Source organism: Gallinula chloropus (assembly GCF_964237585.1).
Source record: "Gallinula chloropus genome assembly, chromosome: 6".
Lineage (NCBI taxonomy): Eukaryota > Metazoa > Chordata > Aves > Gruiformes > Rallidae > Gallinula > Gallinula chloropus.
The window spans coordinates 16,712,826-16,740,660 of NC_140091.1; positions in this window are offsets into that span (position 1 = coordinate 16,712,826).

A 27,835-nucleotide genomic window follows, 5' to 3' on the forward strand; every position below is an offset into this window, starting at 1 on the left:
GGAAAAGTTCGCTCTGATTCACCTGGATGAGGCACATGGCTGGACTCTCTCCCCAGGCCAGTGGTGTGGCAAACAAACTTCTGATTAAAGCTGAAGAAAGCACCAAAGAAGCTTCCTACTCTTCCTCTCTCCGGGACTAGCCAGAACTGCAGCCCAAGCAAGTGAGGTGTTTATTTACATGAGCTGTCCTACACCCCAGAAATGTACCTCTACTGTGGGTAATTCCTACCTAAATGTGTTCCTATGCCATAGACCTTGTTTTCATGCATGACTGGGCCAGACAGCCAGTGCCACAGGACAAAATCCCACAAACCACTGACCTCCTTAGGAAATAAGAATTGTGTGGTCTATTTCCAGTAAATATTCTAACATAATGATAAGAGCTATGCAAATGTACTAGACATGCATAAACCTCACAAAATTCTTCCTCTTCACTACCAAAAGCCCATGAAAGTTAAAATGATTTCCAGCTGGGCAGTGGTCAGAAGGCAACATGCAAAACATCTCACTGCATGGATAAAAACAATAATTAGAAACTCAGTGCTAGTGACTTCTTCAGTAAGCATGAATATAATCCACACAATAAACAACACTGGCCTGGCTTTTGACTGAATAAATTAAAATTCAAAGTAGTCTGAATACAGTTCCAAGACGTGCTACCAAAGTTCAAGGCACAAAACAAAACTAGAAATAAAACTACTTCTTCAGAGCATTATTGGATCTAGTGTGGTTTTCTGGCTTTGTCTTACAGCTGCATCTTAGCAGAGCTCCTTCCATCAGCTTTTGTATTATAAACCTAGTTAGAGATGTCCACAGTCCGATTATCAAAATGTACTTCAGGCTGAAATATGTTAAATGAAGGATTTGTCCTGTGCAGTGGCTAGATAACCTTGTCCATGTCAGAATAACAGAGCATAAGACTGAGGGCCAGTTCCCCAGATACAGCATTTCTTCACAATGAAATTTACTGTTTATTTAAGCACAAGTATGCGGGTGGTTTTGTATAAAGCCTGCCTTTTTGGGCAGGTTGTTATTTGGTTGATCATTATCACTCATATAGGAGGAAAACAATTAAAAGCTGTCAGATACCAGCTCGTTCAAAAAGTGCCTGGGAAAAATATGAGCATTCTCATTCTTGATCCGAGATAACACAAGGTAACTTTACTATCCCCCTTCATTAGATCCGACATCAATCTTCAATGTGATAATATATGTCGGGAAAAGTAATTATATCTGCATCAGTTATAAGCATGTTAGAGACAAAGCTGCTGCAACTGAATGTTGTCAAAGGTGAATCTGCTGCTTTACGTGAAGCTGCACATTACAGGGTAAGCTGATCCCACTGGTTTCTGCTACTGGAAAAGGAAAAGCTCAACTCTGCCATCTGCTCACAACTGTGTGCTCCTCACCATACACTCCTGTCTCCTAGCTCTTTCAGCCAGCCAAAACAGCGGAAAACTGATCCAGCAAGCGGATAGGATAGGATAGGATAGGATAGGATAGGATAGGATAGGATAGGATAGGATAGGATAGGATAGGATAGGATAGGATAGGATAGGATAGGATAAGCCTAGCCTACAGAATTAAAACAAGCAAACAGTTTGCCAGAGCCTGAGTAAGAAGAGGCCAGGTCTTCATAACCAGGAGGAAGCCTGGGGAGGTGAAGGCAACTACCCTCTTCAGCAGTGATAACAAGGCCGTGATTGTAACTCAGCCGTGAACTTCTCAGCTGTGCATCTGCATGTCTGCAGCACTCAGAAGCCAATGCATTTTGAAGAGTGCCCTGACCCTCACACTCCGTTGTTGCTACTTTGTGGCATGACAGTGTTTCGCTTTCGGGTTTATACATCTGCCTGGGAATTTAGCAGTAGCTCATTGCAAAGTAGATGAAGAATAAAACTCACTGGGAATGATAACATTCAGTGAGTAGTTACTTTGACTACAATCTTCCAATATAAATTTAAAAAAAGCAAGAATGTGGAATCTTGACTCCATAATTCCTTCAGTCAAACACTACTAAGTTCAAAACTGGGCTTATGCTCAAGTTAACATGTGTTTCAGTCTCATTGACTTCTATAGCATGAAACATTTAACAAAGACCCATTTGAAATGAAGTGTTAGGACCTCATTATGTCCCAAGTACCACAGATGAACCAACAACTCCAGTGGCTGGCTATTTCAATGCTTTTCTTGAGTAAACAGCAATATATATCACACTACACATATATAGCTGCCTTGTAAATCTCAGCACTTCCATTGGGATCATGCATTTTCAAAGGCAAGTAGTTACAAAACTGATAAGCAAATCCCTGCTTTTTGCTGCCTCAGAAGACATCTTTATAAATTAATGCTATGACTTGCTTATAATTCCTTAATGTTTTAAACTGACATCAATTTCATGACAGTTTTACCTTTTACAGACACATTGTTTTATATGACATTTCTCACAACTGCCCCTCTCTATTTTATTTTGCCTTTTGAAAAGTCAGTTAACATTCCCTGAGGACGCTGTAATATTGAATAAAAAGAAATACATACACTGGATAAACAGAAAATATGAGAGCTGCAGCTCAGCAGAACTGGGAAGACGTGATTTTGAAAATGTGGTAAAATACTTTGCAAACATTTTTTTAACATTTCTTCCTTTATATTTTGATCATTTCAGTAACTTTTTTTCTTGCCTTTTCTGCCTTTCTTAACCCATGATAGCTTTATAAGTGGAACAAAAAAAAGGCAAAAAAGCATTCCAGAAATCTGATTGGCAGACATAAAGGCTGCCAGGCACAGAGGGTGCCTTTTTGATTTAATAACGACGACTTGCATCACTGTTTTGAAAGACCCATGAAGCAGAATGGAACTCTCCTTTCAAACCTACTGTTTCTATACCACTGCTTATGTTTGGAAGACACAGCTTTATTTTGGCTGCTTTTGGTCTCTTTTGGAGGCATCCATTGATGCTTACTAACATGTTAATGAACAGCATTGCAGTGGTGAAAGTACTGGATACAAGGCTTTTTTGGAGCTTATTAGTACTTCTCTTTTATCAGACAGAGGAGATGCTGTAATGTGACACCTGAAAGTGTGCTGTCTCTGAAGTGCTCCCAGTCACTGCTGGACCACAGAGCAGCAACACAAGAGGCTGAAATGAACATCATCACAAATAAAACTTACACAGACTTTGCAAACACACAAAAGGAAAAAGCTGAGACTGAAGTTAGAGGATAAAAGCAGCGTTCCCATTACTTTTGTGTTTAGTTAGGATCTTACCCAGAGTCCTCATGTTTTTCAGTATGGTGCAGTATTTGCCATATGCCTAGACCTCATTGAAAAGTAGTTGCCCTTTATTTGTCAATAGTTCTACAACTTCACGTCCTGGGACATGTAGTTTTCTTCCAGACACGGGTAACATTGTGCACAGTGCTCTGTGGAGCTGCTGAAGTCTAAACAGCAATAACTAACCACTAAATAAGAAAAGATGCAGACATCAAACCCAGAAAAAAAGGAAAGGTTAATTTCCTTTTGATAGGGGTATCTAGTTTGTGATTCTGCATGTGTAGGGTGATGTATGAATCTGAAGTCTCCCTCATCTTCTAAGAACTTCAGGTACACCAAAGAAACACTTGAAAAAGTACTCTGTCCCTCTATCAGTAACTTGGTCCAAATGTTTCCCTTCCCAGGAAACCCCAACTATCGTTTAGGTGACGGCTGGGTAGGAGCTTTCTACCACTCAAAAGATGTTTCATCTCTTACTATGAAATGACCCTTAAAATTGTTATTGCATTAGATTATGATTGTAGTGTATTTAGCTGTGAAATTGCATGGACATTTTTGTGCCTCTACATTTCTAAGTACTCTCCCTACTTGTTAAGTCAAACAGCATTTTGTTTTCGTTGTGCAGTGCTGACTATCCACAGAGACAGAGGCATGCACACACTTGCACACTGTCTCTCTGCTCTTTCACAGAGAATTTACGTCCGCTTATTCTAGGGTTTTGTTCTCTTCCAGACCAAGGCTATCCACTCTTTCCATACAGAGGAAACCTTGCAATAAAATAACTATGTCCAATAACCTACTGGAAGTATGCTCAGAGGAAATTGATAGTTGCCAACTCTCATTATTTTCCTATGAATCTTATGATATTTGCTATTTTTCTTAAAGCCCTGACTGCTGAAATCACATGAATAAATGTGAATCTGAGCTTCTGTTTAAAAAGTGTCCAGATTCTTCAAACATGAAGTAAAACCTGAAAATATGAACCAAATAAACCCAAAAGGACTAAAACAACCAGAAGTAAATTTTAAAAAATTAAAAAAGAGTGTGTTAAATAGCATCATAATTTCAAGATAATTTAACTTCAACTCAATCCTGAACACTTGGATTTGATAAGTAGTGTAAAATCAGTTAAAATCTTCAAATAAATGCTGAGTGCTACAAAATAAAGAACAAGGGCAAGAACTGAGATGAATTCTTCCACTTAGGACTTGAATTAGCTCCCCAGGAGAGTGTTTCTGTCCCAGTGTTGCAGCAGTAGCAACAAGCAGAGCTTCACAGCCAAGTCCATCTTTGCTACCCATGCCCTGCTGTACTCACGGGCTGCTGTGCTTCAAGGTCTGGAGCTTTCAACTATCCAAAAAGCATCTACTATTTTGGACATCCTGATACTTCTTTTGACTATGGATTTGACAGGGCACGGCTACTTCAGAAGCACCATAAGTTTCTCTCTGTGCAAGTAAGCAAAGTTAAGTTTTATTTCTAATGGTTGTAATAAAACCATACATCATTTGTGAGCCAGTTTGTAATGGAGACTCCCACAGCAATACAGAGTACTGTTCACAAGGGCTATCATGCACACAGGATCTGGTACTCAGAGAGGATATTGGTTTTTCCCATGTGGAATTATTTTTTAAAAGTAATTAATAATATACTTAACATTAATGAAATAAAAAAAAAAAAAACCCAAACAACCCAGCAAGCTTGCCTTTTAAGCCACAAAAATGGCATGGATGCAAAAGCCCAGATGCTGGAATGACTGCTATTTCGGAAAAGAAAGAAGCATTATCTTACAATTAATTTTTAATTGATTTTGTACACTGAGAAGAATGGAATGGTGTGCTTAGAGCATAGTGACTCACAGCCTGTGGCCACAATCCCAGTCTCTCTGCCAGCACACCAGCATCCTTCCCTTTGCACTGGAGGTGGAGGAGGGCAGCCTGCTCTTCAGCTACACTTCTCGATAACATTAACATGACAGAATTTACCCTATCGCACACAACCTCAGATTTAGTGGGAGACAGGTCATGCTTCCTCCACTCTATTTCAGGGAATCTTATTAGTCTACAATATATAGTTCTTCATGTAAATTCAATAACTACAGAGAGGGAGAAAAACTAACAGAAAATATCTTACCAGATGGAGAAAATTGAAACATTACCCTTGTTTCTTTGCCAGCACAGATCCACTCTGACAGGTTGGAAATGATTTATGTTTGGGGGGGGGGGGGGGGGGTTGGGGGCATGGAGGAAGAGAGTATGGAGAGAAGGAAACATACTTACACTAGCAGAGATATTATTAATTGCTGTACAATGTTCAAATCTTTGCATTGTTTTGCATGCAATTAGTTACGAGGCTTACATATGCAGCAGTGTTTGCATGCTGGTCTCTGCATGAGACAAATAAACCTCGGCTATATGATGCATGTTAGAAATTGCTTTCAAACCACTGTAGAAGACATTGTGGTAAAGAAATGAATCTATATGGCAACTCAAAAGCTGCATTCAAGGAAACAGATTACCTCTGAATATATGAATAGGTAAACACTACAGCATGTCCAAGATTAATACTAATCATTACTATTTTAATATATAAAATGTTATGGATATCGCTACCCAGCAGCGATCAGGCAGATATCTAGTCTTCGTAAATTAAAAACAGATATTTTTCTGTATCTAATTGATTTTTACATTACATTAGGCAGCCAAGGCTGCAACCTTCCATGACATAGTATCTAAATAAACATTTATTAAAGTATTTTAATTAGAATAAGAGGGAAAATATTGTTTCCAATTATGTTTTCAAAAGGAAAAAAATCAGACCTATTAAGAATTAATGTAAACATAAGTGTAATGTAACATTTAAATGCAATAATTATGCCATATGATTTATACAATGTGAGTTATTTCTAATTCCTAAACTTTTAAGAAAAGACTACTTGTACAAATGCATTTATGTCCGCTTGCCTCCTATGACTTTGATCTTGAAAAATAATAAGAAGCATTCACTCTGAAACACGAATAGTGATTTTACGAACTGAGGTGTACCTGTGTTGAGCAGAAACACAGAATTTATCTTATAGATGCACAAGACTTAATGGTCATTAATAAGATCCCTCTGAGAGGGTAGGAGCACCTCCTGCTCTAAAATGCTGAGGTGCTTTGTTTGGTCTAGCTGTAAATGTCCCAAGTGACTGGGCTTCTGTCATTTCCCCTGGAATACTAGCCAGGCAAAAACGTATTCCCAGGGTATTCGGCAGGGACTATTAGAGTCTCCAAATGACTTATAATTTTTTACTATATGCACGCATATACCTGTGTGCACAGGTATTTTGGCTCCCTCTATTCTTTTTTATGGAACAGTGAATTTCAGATCCTGACATGATTTAGCACAGGGAGATTGAGTCAGGCACAGTACACTGGTATAATCTATAGCTTACGGTACTGATAAATTGTCATGCCTTATTGAAGACATACATTTCTTGATAGTATAGACACCACCAGATATATACACATGAAGGAGAATTAGTTTACACCTCACAAACCAGGCAAAACTTGGTGTGGAAGGGAGGACATCATCTTCTTTCTTTCGGTCAGGAGCTGGCAATCACATGATTGTCTCTGCAGGGAAGCAACCAGGGAGTCTTCTATGCCTTTTAGTTTCAGACATTATCACTTACCAAGAGCTGCTGGAAGAGTTTCTGACTGTCATATAAAAATTGGCTCACTATTCTTAACATCGACAGAATGACTGGTTAAGGAAGATGGGATCCCTGCATTTTTTGAAGCAGTAATTAAATCTTGGCCCAAGGAAAGAACTTTTGAGATGGACATTTCAGTAATACATGTAATATATGTAATATATGCATGTCTGCATCGTGCAAATAGAAATGGATGCTCCTCAGGAAAACAGGCTGACAGCCATATCAGCTGCCCATCTTTCACTTGACGACTTCTGATCAGTTTGAACCAAATCTCGAAGTGAGAGCACAAGTATGGCATTTCAGTCTTCTCTGTGAGTCAAAATGCAATCACAGTGCAAGTCCTAACACAACATCTGAAGTTCACTGACTTCAGGTAATACCCTTTAACAACACATATGGTTCTTCAAAGTAACTGAATATAGACACCTTTACTACAGGTCTCCATAAAGGATGTTACTTTTGTGCCTTTCATAGTAAAAGTGATCATGGACAGGGAAAAACGAGAAGGAAAAATGCTAATCCCAATCGAGGCCTTCCAGAGGCAGACAAGGATGGTAAAAAAAAGTCACTGTCAGACAAATACCTTGGAGATGTAAATATTTCAGGGCCCTGGATAAAAAGAGTATTCTCAAATACAAATGTGACTTGTTCATCCCACTCTTCAATTCCAAGGAGCTAGTCCCTATCATTCCTCATAATGTTTGTGGCATCATTGACTTTCATTCCCTTCCTCTTCCATCAAGTGTTTCTACCAACCACAAAAATTAAATGTTTAGTATTTCCCATTGGTATTTTCTCACGACTATAAGGCTACTGTCCTGCTGGCACCCTTCCATTCCAGCTCCAGTTTCAAGCACTCCAGCATTATCTCATAAAGCAGAGAGCATGAACACGCCACCTCCATCCTGGCTGCCATTTATTTTCAGGGCTTACTCAAACTTTTCTGTGGAGTCTACACTCGCTTCTAGTCCACACCTTACTACAATCTACCAACACGGAAAGAGCTGATATCCCCTTTGTGCTCACTTTAAGAAAAAACCCACCCACAGATCACCATGTTTTGTTTCAAGGCCAATATTTCACAACACAACATGGCTACAGTTAGTAAATTCATAGTTTCCTAATTTAGTAAGCACATAGATTTTAAATACTAAAGTGCTCAGCTGTTAGAACATTTAACAGCTTAACTTTAGTCACTTGTTTATTAAAATCTTAGTTTTGGCTCTCTTTCACATATTTCACTTACTCAAATAACTTACTCAGCACAGAATGCCTGTAATATCTTCACGCCAGCCTGTGCAACAGATCTCCTATATTGCTTTTGCATCCAACATTACATACATAATCCTATAAACGTCTTCACAGGAGGAAGGGGGAGGATCCAGGCACTATCATCCAGCATAAAAAGAAAAAAAAAAAACCTTGACACTTCTGAAGTGCTTTTTAATTATAATTTATTTTAATTAACATTTGCTATTTTACAAATGTTTTACTGTAAGCACATATTCTAAATGTTCTGTGCTTGATCTATGACTAAATTCTGTTTGACTTTTTCTTTTTTTTTCCACGTTCTACATCAGAGGCATCAGAGTCAGAGTCCTCACAGATTTTAAAGATTAAAACTCAGCTGGGGTTCAGAGATACGAACATCCATTTCCCTGACTTAGCACTGATAGACATGAGCATACCTTCTTGTGATGGAACTTGCAGTATGTAGCATTTTTTGCATGGTTATTTTTAAGGCAGTTACAGTAGAAGAGACTCGTTTCAGAGGTCATGTTATCTTCATTTTTACCACAGCGGTAACAAATACTCTGAATTTCCAGTGAGAAAACCCCTGCAAGTTTTCAGGATTGTTATTTTCATACTTACCCCAGTACTTCTAAGTATGGCTGTACTAGATAAAGATTTGTGAGCCATTGTGTTTAGCAGCTCCCTTCCAAGTGAATTACACATCTCTTACCAACAGTCATGCAGAAGCAAAAGCTCAGAAATAATGAATACACTGTGCAGTGGCATTTTTGCCAGCCGTGGGCTTCTCAGAACTGTACAATTTCCCCAGTGATTGCACTGTCATTATAATAGGTAATCATTAGATTTATCTTTTATATAATTTGTAACATCTTATAGTATTATATGTGCATTTATGTAGCCTCATTACTGCCAGGAGTCCTCTTTAACTGAGATGATAAGTAAATAAAGTAGAAATTACACACCAACAGGAACCTGGAATATGTTGTTTTACTGTATGTCTGAGAGCTCCCTTTAGCAAAGCTAATCTGCGCAGCAGTTACCATTATTTCTACCTCAGTGAGCACTTCCTAATTGCTGTGTTATTGCTTGTGAAGAAAATATATTATTAAAGTCCACAACTTATGACTTGTTGCACATCCATACATGGAGGGAAAAAAATCTTCTCATTTCATCAGACCTTAATAGGTTTTGAACAGGATGATCAGCTGAGGCTGTTTTTCTCTTGCCGATCTGTTCATTACCGTTTCATAATGTCAGTGGCTCCTTCTAACAGTCAAGATGCATTCATAATTTATTCAGAAACCTGAAAACATTACTAAACCAAATCTACTTAATTCTCTATGAATCAGCGCAGGCCTATTTTGGAAGCAATTTGTAATGAACAACAATTATAAGCCCAAAGGAATCAGTATTCCTTTTTAGTTGTTAATGTTTTATACCCAATTATTGGTCCACTGCCAGATAATGATCCATAGAGCATTAGAACTGTGTATTAATATTATCTTTACAAACGCAATAATACTCAGTGGAGGATAAAGTTTTGATGGACTCCTCTTGTGTGCTAGTTAAAGCTCTACATTGTCAGGAAAAAAGTCAGCATTAGCACTTTGTTCTGATGGGACTGCGAAGAACAGGGTGACCTTCAAAATTTGGCAATATAATCAAAATGGCAAACAGCAGCCACTGAAACTAACACAGAAAATAACTTCAGGATTTTTTCATGTTTTCATTACTGAGGTGCCACAGTTATGTAGAAAGCAGGGCTTTAAAGTTTTCTTTAGGAAAACTCTTTCCTAAAGAGTTTTAGGAAACAACAGAATATTCTGCATTCTTCCAGTTAAAAGTAACAATGATGGGACTTAGCTCTTTCACAGAGTGGCTTCTGCACAATACAGAGTTTTGGAAAGGAGAACTGAGCCTAATAGACATTTCAAACAGAACACTGGTGTGCTGATTGAGATAATAATGTCAGGGTTTCAGTACATTGAGAAACAGTTTACATTTATATTATTGACGCTCCTTTGTACAGATCTCACTTCTGGGATTTCATTCCTGACTTGTATATGTCATTCTCAAGTAGTGTGCATGGCAACACTCGTGAAGCTGAGTGGCTGCTTTTGTTTTTATTATCAAGGCCCCTGGGAAAACTAAAAAGCCACTCAAGAGTTGAGCTTCCAATTATAGCCCTGTTTTTTTAAAAAAATATATGGTCTTTTTCTATTGTCACGTGGTTTGAATAAGCAATAGAGAGGACAAACCAACAAATTTGCCAGCGCTAGAGACCAGCCATAGGATGTCCACCGCCAAAGGCAGTTCAGATTAAACAAGGGTCCATCCTTTCCAAAGCACCAGAAGACCTATAGGTTCTTTAACAGGATCTCTCCAACACACCTGGACATCTAGTTGCCATTTTCTATGGAGAGAGTTAGGATACTGGGTGTTTGTAAAAACTCCACTAGATGACTCTACACCTTCAGGAACCTAAATACCTTTAAAAATTTGACATAAGACCCTCAGCAGGTAGATTCAGCAGCCTCCTATGTTCCTTGGAACAGGCAGGGAGAGAGATGAAAAATGCTGTTTTGATCAGAGCAGTAGCAAACATTCAGCATCTTATGTATTCTTTTCCCTTTTACATGGAGACACTGATGACAGAGTCAGGTATTTCTTTGATGCAAAGCTGTTTATTTTCAAAAATATATGTCCTCTTCCCCTGAACACAGTGGGAAAACAACACTTGCTCAGCACAGGATGCCACTTTTTTCTAGCCTGTGCTGATGGGCTCCCTTCTAGCTTTCTTTCAGGGTCATGTACAAATATCTTAATTTTCCTGCCCATCCTCCCTCTGCCCCTGCCATACTGGCTCTGTCCGCTCTTTCCTTCAGCCATAACACCCAAATGTCCTCTTCCTTCTCCCCTGCAAGGATGAATTTCCCAGTTTCTGGCTTTGCATCAGGTCCACAATGAAACTCCTTCCTCTGTGTAGCCCAGCTCCTGGCTGGTCTGGCCTTAGCTTAGACTTTCAGGAGTGTCTCAGCTATCTTACTACACAGCTCTTTAACAGCTTATCTTTCTCCTAAATGAATGGCAGCTCTTGCACTGTGCAGCTTTCATCAACTCCCCTTGCAATACACTGAACAGGTAACATAGACTTCACATAAAGCTACAGGTTCTGATACTTTCTAAAGATCCTATTACATTCTAAACAGCTTTGAACCCAAAATGCTAAAGATTTCACTATCTGATTCACATTTCAAGGTATGTTTTAACAAAAAGCATCGCATTAAAAACTCATGCATTATCATTTTAGACAATTTAGGACTTGCTGGAACAAATGTTACTCTGAATTTCAACAACCAAGTTCCTTGCTGCTTTAGTTCCTAAAAATGACTTTGAATCCTCAACTAAAGATGTTCTATGTCAGGAAAAGAAATTGCTAGAGAAAAAGTATGTGATCAAGGGAACCCGAGTAAGAGCATGGTGGGAAGGTGCAGAAGATCATCACCCAGCTCTCCCTATAGACAAAAGGAGTATGCAAATGAAAAGTAAAAACCTGGCCTGGAACACATTTTTGTCTATCTAAACATTAATGACACAAATAGAGGTATAGCTGAGTCTGTATTAGTGCTGCCAACAGTACACGCAATGCAGCCAACACAGCCCGTAGCGATTTCCCCAGAAGTGGGATCACGGCTACAGCAACCACACATCGCCACAGTGGAAATCACTGGAACCTCCTCCTCACATTTCAAACACTGCAATCAGCAAAAGCATTAGGCACTAAAAAAAAAAACCCAACCGCTGGCTTTTTTACCTAGGCAAAAGCCAAAGCTTGCTGCAATAATACCCAACTGGAAATAATTAGTCCTTGGCTTTTCAGTGCTAAAAGCAAATAGGTTCTTTCAAGTGCAATTAAAAATATACCACATTCTGAATTCATTGCTATTGATACCTGCTAGGATTTTCAGGCTGAAAGCACAAGTTCCTAACAAAATATTGGTGATTACTACTCCACTGCCATATAGTATAAATAATGTCAGAAAAGATCATGAGTTCCTTCATCCTTAGAAAGAACCTCAACAGACCGAAAGCACCTTTCCTAACCAGAGTCTGCACTTATTATGCCATTATGAAATATTATGAATCACCTTTAAAATACCCAGTTTCTTTTTTAACAAGCAAGGCTTACTACACTGAAAAAGATTCACTTTCATTTCTGAGGCATGTGAACACAGTTGTTTTAAAGGAAACACCAACACCACCTACCATAACTCTTCCTGTTCTAGAGTGTCCTTATTCAAAGTAATTCAGAAACCCTCCTGGCATTAATTGTCGTTGTGCTTTTTTAAGGGACGATCTAAACATCAGAGAGAAGCCTTTAAGTATGAAGAAGCCTTTTGTTTGAGGATGTTTGGGCTCAGCGTGGCGTCTTTTTTTCTATGTCCTGCTTTTATTTTGAATGCAAGATAACAACCAAACTCTAGTTAGGCCTGGATAATAAGTGAAAAAGGAAAGGAGTTTAAACACTGTAGTTCTCATTAGGGTCATTCTGCCCAGCAAAAGGAAAGGAATACCAAACTGTAGTTAAATATTACTTCAGTTTAACCCTCTAGTAGTTACCAAGTAATTTCATGAGGATACTTTCAAGAGGGTAGTCAAATAGACAACTTCTCATGATGAAGACAGAGCAGAAGGAGATCAGAAAGTTTATTCTTTCTAGTAGGCTTTTTCCTCCTCCTCTTTTGGAACCTGGTAGTAATTAAAACATTCATCAGCAGACTGGTGACAAGACACTTGAGGTGATTTAATTATGGATTGCTTTGGTTTTGAAACAAGAACAACGACTATATGGAGGTTCACACTGCCTTTCTGTTATGCTTTCTATTTCCAGGCACATGAGTGGTGAGAACAGAAAGAAGAAAAAAAAAAGAGCTGACAGAAAAAGAACTGTCTGGAACAAGAAATAAATATTTTGCAATATCTGAAACAATGAAGCTATGAAAATTACTTAAAAATTAATAATTTCATGTAAAGAACTAAAATATAGAAGGTCCTAGAGCTCAAACATGAAGGAAAACACTAAAATAAAGGATGATGGAGCAGTTTATCAACACCAGTCAGGTCTGCAGCATGCTTGACACCGAATGAAAAGACTGAGTTCTCTAGTGCTGAAAATAACCAAAGAACAACAGTCAGTCCCAGCCAAAATCTTTTCTGGAGTGATCAGTTACAATACACTCAACAAGACACTGGGGAATTCCATCGAACAAAAATTGTGTGCTTACTGTATTCACACAGAATTTGGGGACCAAAAGGTTGCCACCATAAAGGAAACACAAAAGTATTTTTGAAAACAGTGCAATGAAATTGTCTGCTCAGAATCAGCAAAATTTAAAAAGAAAACAAAAGCAAATAAAATTATAATGCTATATTGAGACAGGGAAAAGCATTAAAATCATATATCTAATTTGAGAGTATGTTTCCCATCCTTAATTCCTAGTTCTGGTGTAGTAATCAGAGCTCAAAAAGAGCAGAGCAAAAGGGAAAAGGAAGAAAAAAGGAGGTTATCAGAGTCCTGGAAAGACTTCCAAGTAAAGAACTGATGTTTCCAGAAATGCCTAATGACTACATTTGAATAGAAAACAACTTTTTCTTTCCAAAATAACTTAGCCCATGTCAACACTTCAGATGCAAAGACATCTGTTCTGTCTGTATAGAGATACCTCAAAAACCTCTGGTGTGGAGACTTCCATGAGCTAGAGCCAGACCCAGAAACAAATTCTGGCCCTGAGGTGCTGTTTCCTTCTAGTTTACTGTTCAAACCCAGACTAGTGTACCTGCAAAATACTACAGTGCTGGCACTCTGGGAAATTCAGCATAATCTGCACTGCAGCCCACAGATGTTCCCACAGACACGCAATAACTTATGTTCCATTGCTTTGTGATTAAGCTTTCGCTCCTATGGGTCTGATGACAATGCTTACGTACATGTGGCTGAAGAGACAGACACCTAGAAAGAGTCTCCAGAAATGGTCAGATTGGTCACAATTTTTAGTGACTTCTATGGACAAAACTTCACAGGCAACACTGCAAACAAAACACAAAACCCTGTACACAAAGTGCTTGGCAACAGCCATTCAGCTAGAGCTGACTACAAATGCGGTGCTGACAATAAAGGAAGGGGGAATGCAGGAGAGTAACACATTGATGCAAACACATACACATACTGGAGTTACTGGGAACAGGAAGGGGGCAAAGGCTGTATTCACAATAGAACCACAGGAATGGCCATGTGGGTCAAGGGGTTAAATGCAGGTACCTTGCAGCACACACATGCAAATCAGTTCCAAAAGAGTTTAGTTTAAATGAGAATTATAATTGGGAGGGGAGGAATCCTCTCATTCTACCATCTCCCTATTTCACTGAAGCGTAAACACGGAATAAAGGAGTGCAGTGAAAAGATCATTATTCATCAGCCCTATGGATAGTACAGTATGTGTAACCCCTGAGATTCATACAGGCACCTGCCTCCAGATTGGCTGCGTAAGGGACAATTTATCATAACCGAACATGTAGGAGTGGGGGAGGACGCAGTGGTCATCGCCTGTGCTGGAATTTATGATGGAAAAGAAAGTTAATTAAGTTCTGTGGTCAGTGCTTAAGGGAAAAAATAGAAGAGCTCCCAAATGCAATTCCTTGCTGGAACAGATATTTTGGCAGAACTTGCTAATTACTATATTAAACTGTTAATTTGGCAAGAGAGAACTAATTTTCTTACGGTAAGTTTTCAGAGAAAAATGCATAGAAACAAAACAGTTTTGTCATCTGGTCTTTTGTTGTCAGAAAGGAAAGTACACCTGGCATACTCTGTAGTTACAAACATCATTATAGCACAGCACATATCTGAGTGGCAGAGTGTGAGTAATAGCAGGGAGAGGAAAGTAAGAGGCTTCTGAAAGCAATGGGAAAGCAACAAATTTAAGAAAAAATGCAAGGTAACTGTATGTGCAACCACATTTGGATAAATTAATACAACTACAACTCATAATACAGGATAATTTAATGCAAAACATCAAACGACTAATAGTGACCTTATCATTTTGCATGATATGACCTGGCATTTCTGGTTTGGGCAAACCCAATAAATTCTTTTTATCTTGCATTCTTAATTGTTACTATTAAGGGCAGAAATCCTCAGGGCAAGACAGACAGACAAGTGCAAAAATTTAGTCAACATTTGATCCAGACACATGACCTGGACCACCTATAAGATTCCTAGTTTAAGAACCTTACGTGCCTCCAGTTTTGAAGCCAACTCTAAGACACTTCGTTACAGATGGGCATGAAACATAAGGTGAAGATCTGCAGTCACACTCTCCAGATAAAGCTTCAGAGCTTTCACTTGTTATAGAATATTCTTCCATGCTCTTCAACATCCCATTTTTCATCTGCACTTCCCTCATGGAGCAGCATTTCCCTTGAAAAAGAAGCTGGTCATAATCCCAAACCTCCTACCACAATACCAATGTTAAGAAAAGGTATTCAGCAGTGAATTCATGCAAGGTGGGAAACAAAACTGGAAAGAAAATACAAACAAAACTCTGCACACCAATCACTATAACAAATATAAGCCAGTTCTGACTAAATATTACATTCAAACACATAACCCCATGGTCAAAAAGGTCTGAGAACAGAAAAGTCCTAGATATACTACTAGCCTGTGATATAGAAACATGAAAGTAAGAGTGAGTTCTGCAAATTTAAAACAGATAGGTGCAAATGGATCCAAAAAAAAGAGGAAAATGTTCTTTTTTTCACAAATACGCCCAGCCCACAAATTAAAAAACATCCACCCCCTGGCCAGCCAGAGTATCCTTAAACACTACTGTATGACAACTTACTTAAGATAGCTCTCATTTAAGTAACGGGAAATTGTTGTGCAGCTTCCCAAGGCATCCGAAACAAAAAGCCATTGTTTTACAAAAGGAGAGCAAGTGTAGTTTTTGCTTATATCTACTCACTGTGTTCAGGCAAAAACTCTTCATTGGACAACCCTGATAGATTCTTCCAACTTCATCAAAACACAAATTCGAGCAAGTCATTTTTACTAACGGATGATAATAGCTGAATGTGAGGGATGTAACAGAATGTCCCACGTGCCTGGGGTGCACAGAGAGGGAGTAGACTTCTGTTTCATTTTAACCCATAAATAAATTTTAAATTTGAAAAAAATAAACCCACAAAGTATAAGATAACAAATTGAATTAAAACTCAAGCAAACATTCACTTATAGTGAGTTTAGTAAGGGAGGAATGATTTTTGTTTGTTACTTTCTAAGCCTTTAATCCTTTTCAAATTAAAGCTTTTTCCATAAACAGCAAAATTCAGTGGGCAAGAACACTTGATATCCTCAAGTATGCATTTTTTTACAGTGAAATGATTCATTAAAAAAAAGTCACTTATACTGACTAGGATTTCAGGATGTATAATAGCATTATTAGTATAAAACATCAGTAAATTACATCATTTAATGTGAATGATGAAGTGCCAATTACATGCAAAAGCTATATGTACATTCAGTAATAGGATTTGGCCCCCAACTTCTTTTTTCTGCTCTGAAGTAGAAAAAACAGAATTTGTTTCTTAATTTTAATGCATGTCCATGCCTTAAACTATGTTTTTTACTTGACTTTCAACAACTACAGTATATGAAACCAAAATATATTCCTCTTTATACATATTTTATAATTTGTTTCAAGTCGCATCTTAAAAGGTATTTAACTTTTTCTCCTGGATCCTGATTTTAGTTAATGGCAGTAGAAAAGTCACTGTCCTTGATCTAGAATTGTTTAGTAAGAAGGAGTCAGGGCTAGAGGCACATGAAAACATGTCAATCAGCTGTAATTGCTTTCTAAAAGAAACCCTATCAAACTGAAGAACAAGAACTAACACTGAACACATGGACTCACTGCAGCACCTAATCTACTAATGAGCTCAGCTTGTTATTTTCAGGCTTACTATTCCAAAAGTTCAACAGAAGAAACATGACAGTGAAGGACAACATTGCTTAAATATTTTTAGCTAATATATATAACAGGTGGAGCCATTAGTATCACCTGTAGTAAAGGTTGCCCAGCACTTCCCATCACATTTCCTGTGCCACTACAGCCAGCTTCAACTGCCGGGGCTGAAATTTTCTATACGAAGTGGTTTCCTCTGACTCATATTTGTATTTTTCTTTTATTAGCTTGGTGATTTTTGTCAATATTTTATCATCACAGGAGAATGAATGACATTAAGAACAATAAAAGGAAATGTGGCTTTCTCATAACATCATAGGAGGTAGAGAAGACAACTTTTACCCTGGAGGTGCCCGGTCGTGTTCTTGGCAATAGGTCTGCTCTGACAACATACCCGGCTCATCCAGTCCTATGCCCACAAGCCCACAGGCAGGCACAATTCAGCTGTAGACATACACTGAGTCAACGCCTCTCCTTTCCATGTCTCATGTATACTGACCTGGTTTTCCCCATGATCCACAAATCTCCACATTTTTTTGCTGCCTACAAAACCCCCTTTTGTCATTAACAAAGCACATGCCTAGTTATGTGTTGGCAAGCTCCTACTCAGAACAGGTACCATCCCTGCCTGCAAAGGTTTACGCAGGTCATTTAAAGACATGTTGCTGCTGCTGAAATCTAAGAGTTATCAATCAGTATGCCAAAATTAACTTCTACTGAGATGGAATCTGTACACAAAACCCCTTAGTGTTAACCCCTTAGATGTCCACATCTGCTTCTGGTTACAACCTGAATGTCCAGTAGCGCTGGACAGTATTAAGTATGTTCCTGGTGTAGATCTTCAGATTTATTTTCATTCAGTGAAATGTAATTCCTATGATCCACAGCAAAAAAAGAAAGCTGGGCTCATACTCAAGATGGATGAAGGACTGAGAACTTCATTCTGACTCCTGCTTTACCAAAAGATCTCATTTCTTTTGTGGAGCTTAGATGTAGATTCAATGAGGAAATACATGAATTTGGGAAGCAAATATTTACAAAGGAGATGGATTAATTAAAGAGTAGCGTTGATAAGACATCAAATACACAGACTGGAAAATAGAAGTAGTCTGGGATTTTCAGGAGCAAGGTCCTGCTCACATCATAACGTTAAATAAATCAGATCAGAGGTTGGCTATCTTGGCCAAAACATGGGTTTAGGAGGAGTGCTTCTCATGGGGCACAGTCCACTTTTTTAATGATTTGGCCATTTATATCCATCTAAGGGTAGTGAAAATGCCTTTCATCTCTTCTGCTTTTTTCTTGGGAATTAGTTTTTGTGTACATGTCCTATATTCAGTAGCAGACAATGGGGAGCTTTTGCAAAATAGTCTCAGGTACCACAAGAATGTCCTCTTAACTTGTTCTGGATTTCCTAACTGTTACAATCTGTGACCATGCTAACAATCCAAGTGCCTAAAAGCAGTGTGCCTTTTGGGTTCTAATTTGTAATTTCCAGAAAACTGGAAACTAAAAACTTCTACACTTGACCAAAATCAAGAAGAACTCTATCAGAGAAAAAACACATTATCACATACTGCACAAAGCAGCCTGAAGATACAGGTCTTGAGTATCTTAGAAAAATACCTGGTAAGTCTATAGCAATCATTCCATGGCTCAGAAAATGTCCCTTATATGGCCCTTTGTAAAATGGACATACAATTTCCCCCTTCCAAAAGTATCATGAAAATTAATATATATAAATATTGTGAAGGATTTTGTAATGCCCAGACAAGCCTATGTAAAAGTGAAAATTTCTCTAATTAGAGCAGGATAGGAGTATTTCCCAGATAATATGAGTTAGGGCCACACATGAAACAAGGAAGCTAAAATTTTGAACAGAGAACATAACCCATCTGTGCAGTGAATGAGACAGTGGTCCTGTAGGAAAAAAAACAGCATGTGATCCAGTAATTAAAGACTGTTCATGAAACATAGCCACAAAGCAGACAAATGCTTTTAAAGGAGCAACCTTAGTGTTAGCATTTCCTGGCTTGAAAGTTTCATTTTGCAACCTTAACATTTTCAATATTTTTTTTACAACACATAATACAGCCCCACTTAGAATAAGTGCATGCATATATTACATTAATATTTTCTTAAAATTCTTCAGCATTTACCGGGAAAGAATGATCTTTCTCCTTCCATCCAACAAATGAGGTTTTAACAATTACACAGCTATAAGAACTGCTTTAAGGAATTACACAGTTCAAGCTTCTTGGTTTAAATTTTATGGTGCAAAGAACAGGCTAGTTTCTGTTTGCAGAAAACAAAGGAAATCCGGAGGAAAAAAATGAGAAGGCTTTTCCCCTTTCCTGACAACACACTTCTATTATGACCTGAAGACTCTCTCTAATATCCATCCTTAATCCCCTGTCATCCTCCTGTAAATGCTAAAAAGTGCTGCAATTTGCATCAGCTTGTGTGCTGGACATTTTAAATGAATGCTAACTCACTGAGAGCAGTAGAGGCTCAGTTTGTAATCCCAGGCAAATGTGTAAAGGACAATTTAACTGAACACTGTATACAGGCATGAAGCATAGACTAGAGTGTCTCCTTGTAACATCTAACCAGTGTATGCAGTTGGTAAACAAGCCAGCATTAAGTGGGCTTGTGTGGTGAATCTACACAGATGCAAGGACTTCAGTTTCTCAAAGGCTGGTCATGCCGCGAAGCATAGATACACCCTGAACAGAAGAGCTTATATTCTCCCAACTCTAGTTCACGTGAGGCTCATTTTCTAGATCTGGAAGGTGCATTAGTAACAGAAGTCATGTCACAAGACTATGCAAAACTCAGTTTGCTTACTTCTCATTTTCTTCAGCAACCAAGGCCTCTGAACCTTTTCATGTCTTCTGAGATCTGGAGGCCTCCAAAACTTTTTCTCTTCTGAGCCTGTTCACAGAGAAACTCTATAGTTTTTCTATACCTATTACACATCTGTCAGCAGTTTGTTTTGAGAATCGTCAGGTGCAAATCTCCATTAGCTGAGGGAAACCATGTTTGAGGCCTAAACTAGCACGCATGAAAGTCAGCTCCCATGGGATTTGATTTCCATATGAATGTTCCCACAGCCCACAGGGATTATTTCATCAATGTTTGTATTATTTTGCACGGCATGTAACAAGCAGAAAGGCAGAAATCATTTAGATTTCTGACTAGCCTAGTATCATTCCTAAAACAAATCAACATTCTTTAGGGTAATTTACAAAAGTTACAAAATTAAATGTCCTGCCAGGCAGGTTATGTCACACAGGGGACAACTGATATTGCTTTTAGGAATATCCCTTTGGCTGGATTCATAGACAGAATACTGGAAATCATACTGGGCAATATTTTTAACTGCCCCTAAATTCCTTTGGAAATGGGAATGTAAGGAACTGTTTCCATAATTTAAGGCAAGATATCCACTTCAGTGATTAAACTAAGCAATTGTCCTGAACAGGGTCAGTCAGAAGTCTTTAGAAAATATTTTAGAAATATTTTAGTCTTTTGAGCATACTGTAGAATAAACTGGCAATCAAGGAAGGAAGCATATGGTTCAGCATTCAGGCAGAGATTACAGATTTCTGTGCTGCACCATCGTTGTTCCATTTGAGTCCAGGGCCAATGTAAGAAAGCTCAAAGATTAATATGAATGGTTTAGTGCAGTTACACAAAACACCCTCTTATATCACAGAAGAAACATAGCAAGATAACTTGAAGACTGATGCAAGACAGGTTTTATTTTTCAGGTACACAGAAAGCTGGGGGGTGGAAATTAGCATTTATTTCATGTCTAACTTACTCCTAAGATTCAGATCTGTCAAGTCTCCTGCAGTATAATCTTTCATCTCTGACTTCATGAACGGCAGATCTGCATCCCCAAGCCAGTACATCTGGCATCTCGGGTCACAGGGCGGGAGAAATGCTGAAGCACTAGGTAGCCCTGGAAAACATCCGCCCTCTACAGGCAACTTCATGGCAAAAGTTGCCTCATTTTCCAGACTCCCAAGCAGCAGCCTAGTCTAGTATCTATCAGACTTCAACAAAAACATCACAGAGTGAATTTCAGAATATGATAACATAATTATTTTTAGAGACCAGTAGATCTCTTGAGACCCCACTGCAGAATTCATACAATCCTTTACTACCAGTTTGCTCCTAAAGAAGCAAATCTATAGATTTGCTATTTCTATAGGCTCACAAAAAATATATTACACAGATAATAACTTTATATAAGCAACAGATGTGATTAATAGAAGTCAACTGCCTGCTTTTCCACACAGGAATCAGAAGGTTTGAAAATGTCTTCACGGAAAGACGAGCTGGAGGGGGAAAAGCAACAAATTTTCTGTCATCTGATTGTTGTAAAATATGCTATCATTGAAATACATTTAACTAGTCATCTTCTGTTTGGGGAATTCACAGTGACTGAGTTCCAGTTCATTACTTTGAGGGCTACGGTGCTATTGTCAAGGCCTCAAAACCAGTAAGATGGCCTAACCCCCAGGTTAGAGAGGCTACAATAGCAGAAAGGCAATTATACTGTAGGAAAAATGTTGTCCACTAATCAGCTAGCAATCAATTACTAAGAAGAGAAGATAACCCTATCCCCATTCAAGCTCTTCAGTATTAATAGTGCCATCATGTAATTACTTTAGGCATGGGCAGGTGCATGAAAGGACAGACTCTATAGTACACTGCATCTAAGATTAATGAGTTCTGTCAATTTGCCCAGCAGACATCTGATTCTTCAGCTTTATGTAGCCAGTAGTTTTACACAGGCCTCGGGGCTTTTATGCTGAAAAAAACAACTACTAATTTAAGTCCCAAAACCTTAAGTTTAAAAAAAAAAATCCCTAATTTGCTTGCACCAAAAAGATTTCTAATACGAATATTAATAAAGCATGATTTCCTATTTCAGTTATTCTTTATTTTAGTCAGAGTAATGAGTGAAACACAAGGTCCTACAGGCATATAATACTAGAAAAACTGACAGCACACAATCCTGCAGTCACAACATCCTGAATTTCACTCACAGAATCAATTCCAATAAGAAAAAAAAAAGAGAGAGAAAAGAAATGTTTCAGTAAATAAGTCATTGCTCAGAAACCAAGACAAAGCAAATACAGCAGCACTTTGCTGCTAAGTTAGCAAACATGCTGAATGAGCACAGCTGCCAAAAGCAGAATCATTCTCTGTGACAAGCTACAGCCTACAGAGTTAAGTCAGGGATACGTAGGCCTATGGGTCAAGAAAGAAATGGCTTAAAATAGAATTTCTATCTGGAAAGTGGTTTCTTTTTCCTTAAAGTTACATCTACTGTAGTCAGTACCAAAAGCCAGTTTTTAAAAAGAAAGACTTCTCAAATGAAATATGAACAATTTTTAGAAACATCTACCCATTTGGGAGGTGCATGAGCAACTCCCATCCCCAGAAATATATGGCCTACTCGGGAGTTTGAGAGACCTTCACTCTCACTAAAACCTTGTTTCACAAAGGTTCTTAAACACTTGTTTAAATCTTTCAAAAACAATCCAAGATATTTAAAGTCGTTTAGCTGCTTAAACACACAGACAGTATCAAAAATCCTCTCAGATATTTCTCTTTAAGTTCAGCCTCTTAAATACCTTTGAAAACCTGTCTCAAAGTGCTTGGCTGGAAGCACGCACAGCCCTCATGAAGTAACACCAATCTCCATTCATATTGCTAAGTGCAAATCTTCAGTACTAGCAACAAAATAAAGCAAGGGGTTGGGCATAAAATGAAAAATTCAAGTACTACAGCTAAGGAGGTTACAACCACTCAACAACCAAATATCATTACCTGATAGGCAAGGTCTAATTCCCTCAACTGCAAAACCCTGAATCACTAAAAGCCACGTGAACCACGATGAAGGCAGGAAGTGTTAACTTTTTTTGCTCCCACTGACTAGGGATTAATTTGACCCTAAACCACCGGTGCAGTTTCTGCAGCATCAAAGTATCAAACTTAGTCACTGGAAATGATTTTTTAAATTTATTTTTCAATGTATTTCTTCCAAAAATTTAAACCTGTAAATACAGACCTAGCCAAAAAACATGCAAAAATTGTTCACAAAGCTTTTCTGTGACAGATAAAACAACTGACCTACTTATTTCTCCCCAAATTCAATGTCATCCTCTTTGTTCCTTTTCTGTCACTTGTGTTTGATTATGGAAAACAGCTAACAGAATCTTTTTTTTTTTACCTTCCATTTAATGTCACAATTGACCACCCATGAAATCTTTCTCAAGACTACATTTATTGGATATTAGATTCTGCTAATTAATTCTCTGGATTAATTTCTTCTGAAGTAATGTTATCAATTGTTTCCAGTAAAGAAAAAAACAGGCCAGCATAACTTGATTTTCACATAAATGGATTAAACCTAAACAAATGCAGTGGCTGAAGATATCATTGATCCATGTTCATTGGCTGCTGCTGCTGTTTCAATTGTTATTTGATATGGTAAAGGACAATAGAGTGGGAAATGGTTTTGATCTGAAGCAACTGTTTCTAAGAAGATACCAGCAACTCTCACAATATCTAACTTACAAAATATATTATATGCATTGAAAAGCATTAATCCTTAAAATTATAACTACTTCTGAAACTCATAGTTTATGGGTTGATCCTGAAAGATGCTCAAGTTCACAGAAGACATTTGAATTGAAGCTACTCAGTATGCAATAAAAATGTGTGGGAATTACCAGGGGGAGGAACTATTCTACAAATTAAAAAGAGGTAAAAAATATGAAGTGTCCTTGAAACTATGAACTGTGTATCATCAGTTAATGATTTAACACAGAAAGGCAAAGACTGCTGTACTTTTCAGTATTAAATTTGTTAAGAAGAGACCTTCAAAGACATAATGAAAAATTAGCAGCACTCTCTTTCTGAAAGCTACTGGGAAATTGTCACCAAACTGGTTCTTTTCTCCATTTGAAAACAGCCTCTTTTCACTTTCTTGTAATGATGTTCTTGAAATACCATTTTGGTACTGTTACGCACTGAGTGTTGTACCATGGCACAAGACCCAGAAGTCCTCTCTTATTTGACTCTGTTCAGTTTGACCACAAAACAAAGTTGAGTAGTTTAAGAGTTGCTTCAATTCAGGTCAGCTGACAAGAGGTTCAGAGTATCAGAGAGGCTATTGCTTTCAACTCTTCCAACGTGGGAAATGGACCGGGCAGGAAGAAGAACTGACCTTTCTATTTAGATTCTGGTCTTGTGCTGTCTCTTTTCTGGCATGACACATCACTGACAGACTAGGCAGTTTTTAGCATGAAGGTGCAGGAAATTAAAGTCCAAGAAAAGAAGGAATGAATGTGAATGGAGAACCAATCTCCAAAGGTTATTGAAGATACTACTGAATCCAGACAAACAGGATTTCATCTCATTGAATTTTATGTTTGATAGCAGGGATTCCTACATTTACTTCTGTCAGCTACTGTCATGAGCAGCACTAAATAAGGAGCAGATAAACTACTCTCACTTCCTCTCTCATCTTACCTCAAAACTTTCTGCTGCACAAGCTCTGTCACTCCAACATAGGATGCCAACATATGCTGTTAGCTTAGTGCACACGTTAAGGTCTCAGGCCCTACACCTACCCAACTTTTCCATACCAGTCTTGGCCATACAACTTCATTCCAGATATACAGGTCTCATTTCTTGCCAGGTTACTGCCAGTGTTGTCAAGGCACCAGAACACACATAGCAGACAGAAGCCTGCAGCCCAGTGGCTTATGTCAACAAGGTGTTGTACAGCTGTATATCTGGGAAACAGGACACACGTCACCTGTACTATGTACTCCACGACACAGGAAAGTATTTCTACAGATTTGCCTTGTAAGCTCAGAGAAAAATTCATCGATTTTGCAAGTCTCACTCCCACTGGATTCATTACACAGTGTTTCTGTCACATCAAAAAGCAATTCTTAATTCTGCTTTGAAGGATTTAGGTGGCCTTATCTGTCCTGCCTCTGCAAAACTCTAGCATCTATCTTGAAACATCATGTTGCACCTTTGCTGATGGTTTTACCAACAAATCTAACATTGAAATACATTGTCTCTGCATCTCATACAGACTCCAGGCAATATAAAACTACCTTTGTTTGTTTTTTCTACTTACCACAATTTTAGTGGAAACACGTTTTTCCACCACAGAAGCTTCTGAAGCTGCATAGAATGGCACCTTTCATATTTTTTTAAACTTGCTATAAATTCAAATAAATCCCTCCTGTTCTTATTAATAATCATGTACTAAATATTTAAAATATTTTCATACTGATAATATTTGCAGCCAGAGGGGTCTTCACATACTGTATCTTTCATTCTCAGTAATTCATTAAGAAAATGTTATGATATGAAGAAGAATCTGCCTGGACATTGTAAGCATTCACATTTCTTGTTTATTAAAACTGCTTATGTTGTCAGCATTTATTAAAGGGTTATCACTGTAGGAAACTTGTGATGTAAGTTAAAGCATGCATTGGTAATAAAAAATAAAAAGACTGAAGAAGTTTCTAACTGTTACAGTTCCTGCTCAGCAGAATATCACCAGCCCGTTAATATACTTAGTTCATTTCATTAATTAGCTTCCTAAATTAGTGCAAATTATCCTTTTATCTCTGTGGTATTAGCAGCTTTCTGTTTTGAACATGTACTCTGTCTGCAAAAATAGTGAGTGCTTATTCCATAAATCTGCGTATAAAAATTCATACCTTCAGAATCCAATCTGTTAACTTTAGTGACCAAAATAAATATATAACCATTAAAATACTATTTTTACTCATGTTAGCATTACAGAGACAATAGCTAATGGAAAGCAAGATAGATTAAACCCATGCATTGTGAAAAAATAGTTTTATAATGTAAATGCTAAACTAGAATCAAATTGTTCCAAGAGGTAAAGAATTTCCTGGATTCTACTTAGAAAAGTGATTACCTAGCTATAACTGAAAGCAGAGTTAGACCTACTGAAACTTTTATTAGTGATAATTATGCTTAGGCTGGAAAGATTCTGTCTCTGCAATACATAGACCAGTTGTGTTTGCTGAAGAAGCAGTTCAGAAATTCATCTTTGACATGTCATCTCAGCAAATGAAATAGGGAGTGACCAGCAGAAGTAAACAAGGAATCTGATCCTGGTTTAGCACTACATTTTCACAGCACTATTGAATTATACAGCAAAGGCTGAGACATTATGAAAAAAGAAACAATCAAGCCTTGCTGTATGTATTTGTTCACTTACTATGTCATCAGCCAGCTTCCTTCCTGCGAGCAGGAGTGAGCAGGGCAGTTGAACAAGCATGGTGATGCTTTGGTTCACGCTTCTCCTGTTTGTCTCACTATGACAAAACATACACAGATCTATTTTACAATGTTTCACATTTCTATTTAAAACCTCCCAGCACTGAAACTTCCACTAAGCACGACTTGCCCTTAATGGTCATGCAGGACAAGAATGGAAAGTCATTTCTGATGAGCTTTTTCTATCTTTTTGTGGCCACCAAAAGGCCCCAAACAACTCAACTAAATTGTCAGGGGACTGATTAACACCCACTTTCTTCTCATCATCCATTTTTACTCAATAGTAAAACATGGAAGAAAACAAATCTCACATTTTGTGGTGAGGTAGGGAGTTACTCTTCTTTAAAAAAGGGTATTGTTTTCACTCGTGTACAAGGGCGAAAGCAATTTGGGTTTCGGAATCCTTTCAGATGAGTGACAAAACCATTTGAAGGATATTTCTTAAGACCATATGTTGCAATTTGTGCTTAAAATGACCTATTTCATTAATTTAGCTATAGGCTGTACCAAACATTTTCCATTAGCACGGAGCACTTGCTCTACTGGACTTTCATCTGCCCGATTTCTATCTATTCTGCCTAATTTCTAAAGAAACTGCCTGTTTACTGCAAGGCTGCTTTGACAATTAGGATCAGCTGCAAACATTACATGAATACTTTCTGGGTGTCAAATGCAAGAGATTTCAACCAGATCATTTTCAGTAACACCTTTTCTACTTTGTGTACAGGTTTGCTGAATTCCAAATGAAGTGCACAACTCTTTTGTCTCATCAAACTTGAAGGAAGCAGACATGAACCTGAAAACTTTAGAACTACGCTGCCTGGGTTAATCATATGTTTATAAGCTTCAATGTGTCTGCTTTTGTCAGACAGGCATTTAACTCTACCGTACATCTACCATTTCATGATCATTATTCTTTTTCCTCTGTACCTTACAAATTGAATGACCTCTATCTGGGAACCATACTGGACAACTTTCCCTGATAGTATCTGGTGGTCTGTTATATTTTTGGATTTTGTTTGTGGGTTTGTTGGGGTTTTATTAATTACTAATGACCTCTTCTGAAAGAAGTGCTTCTGAAAGGAATTATACGCCACCTGAAGATCACACTGCTGTAAACTGAAATAACAATCAGAGAAATGGGTAGGCTAAGGATGAGAAAGGAGTGGGGAAGACTTAAAATAGAAAGACAAAAATTTTTCTACAAATCCAGTTGTATCATAGGAAAATT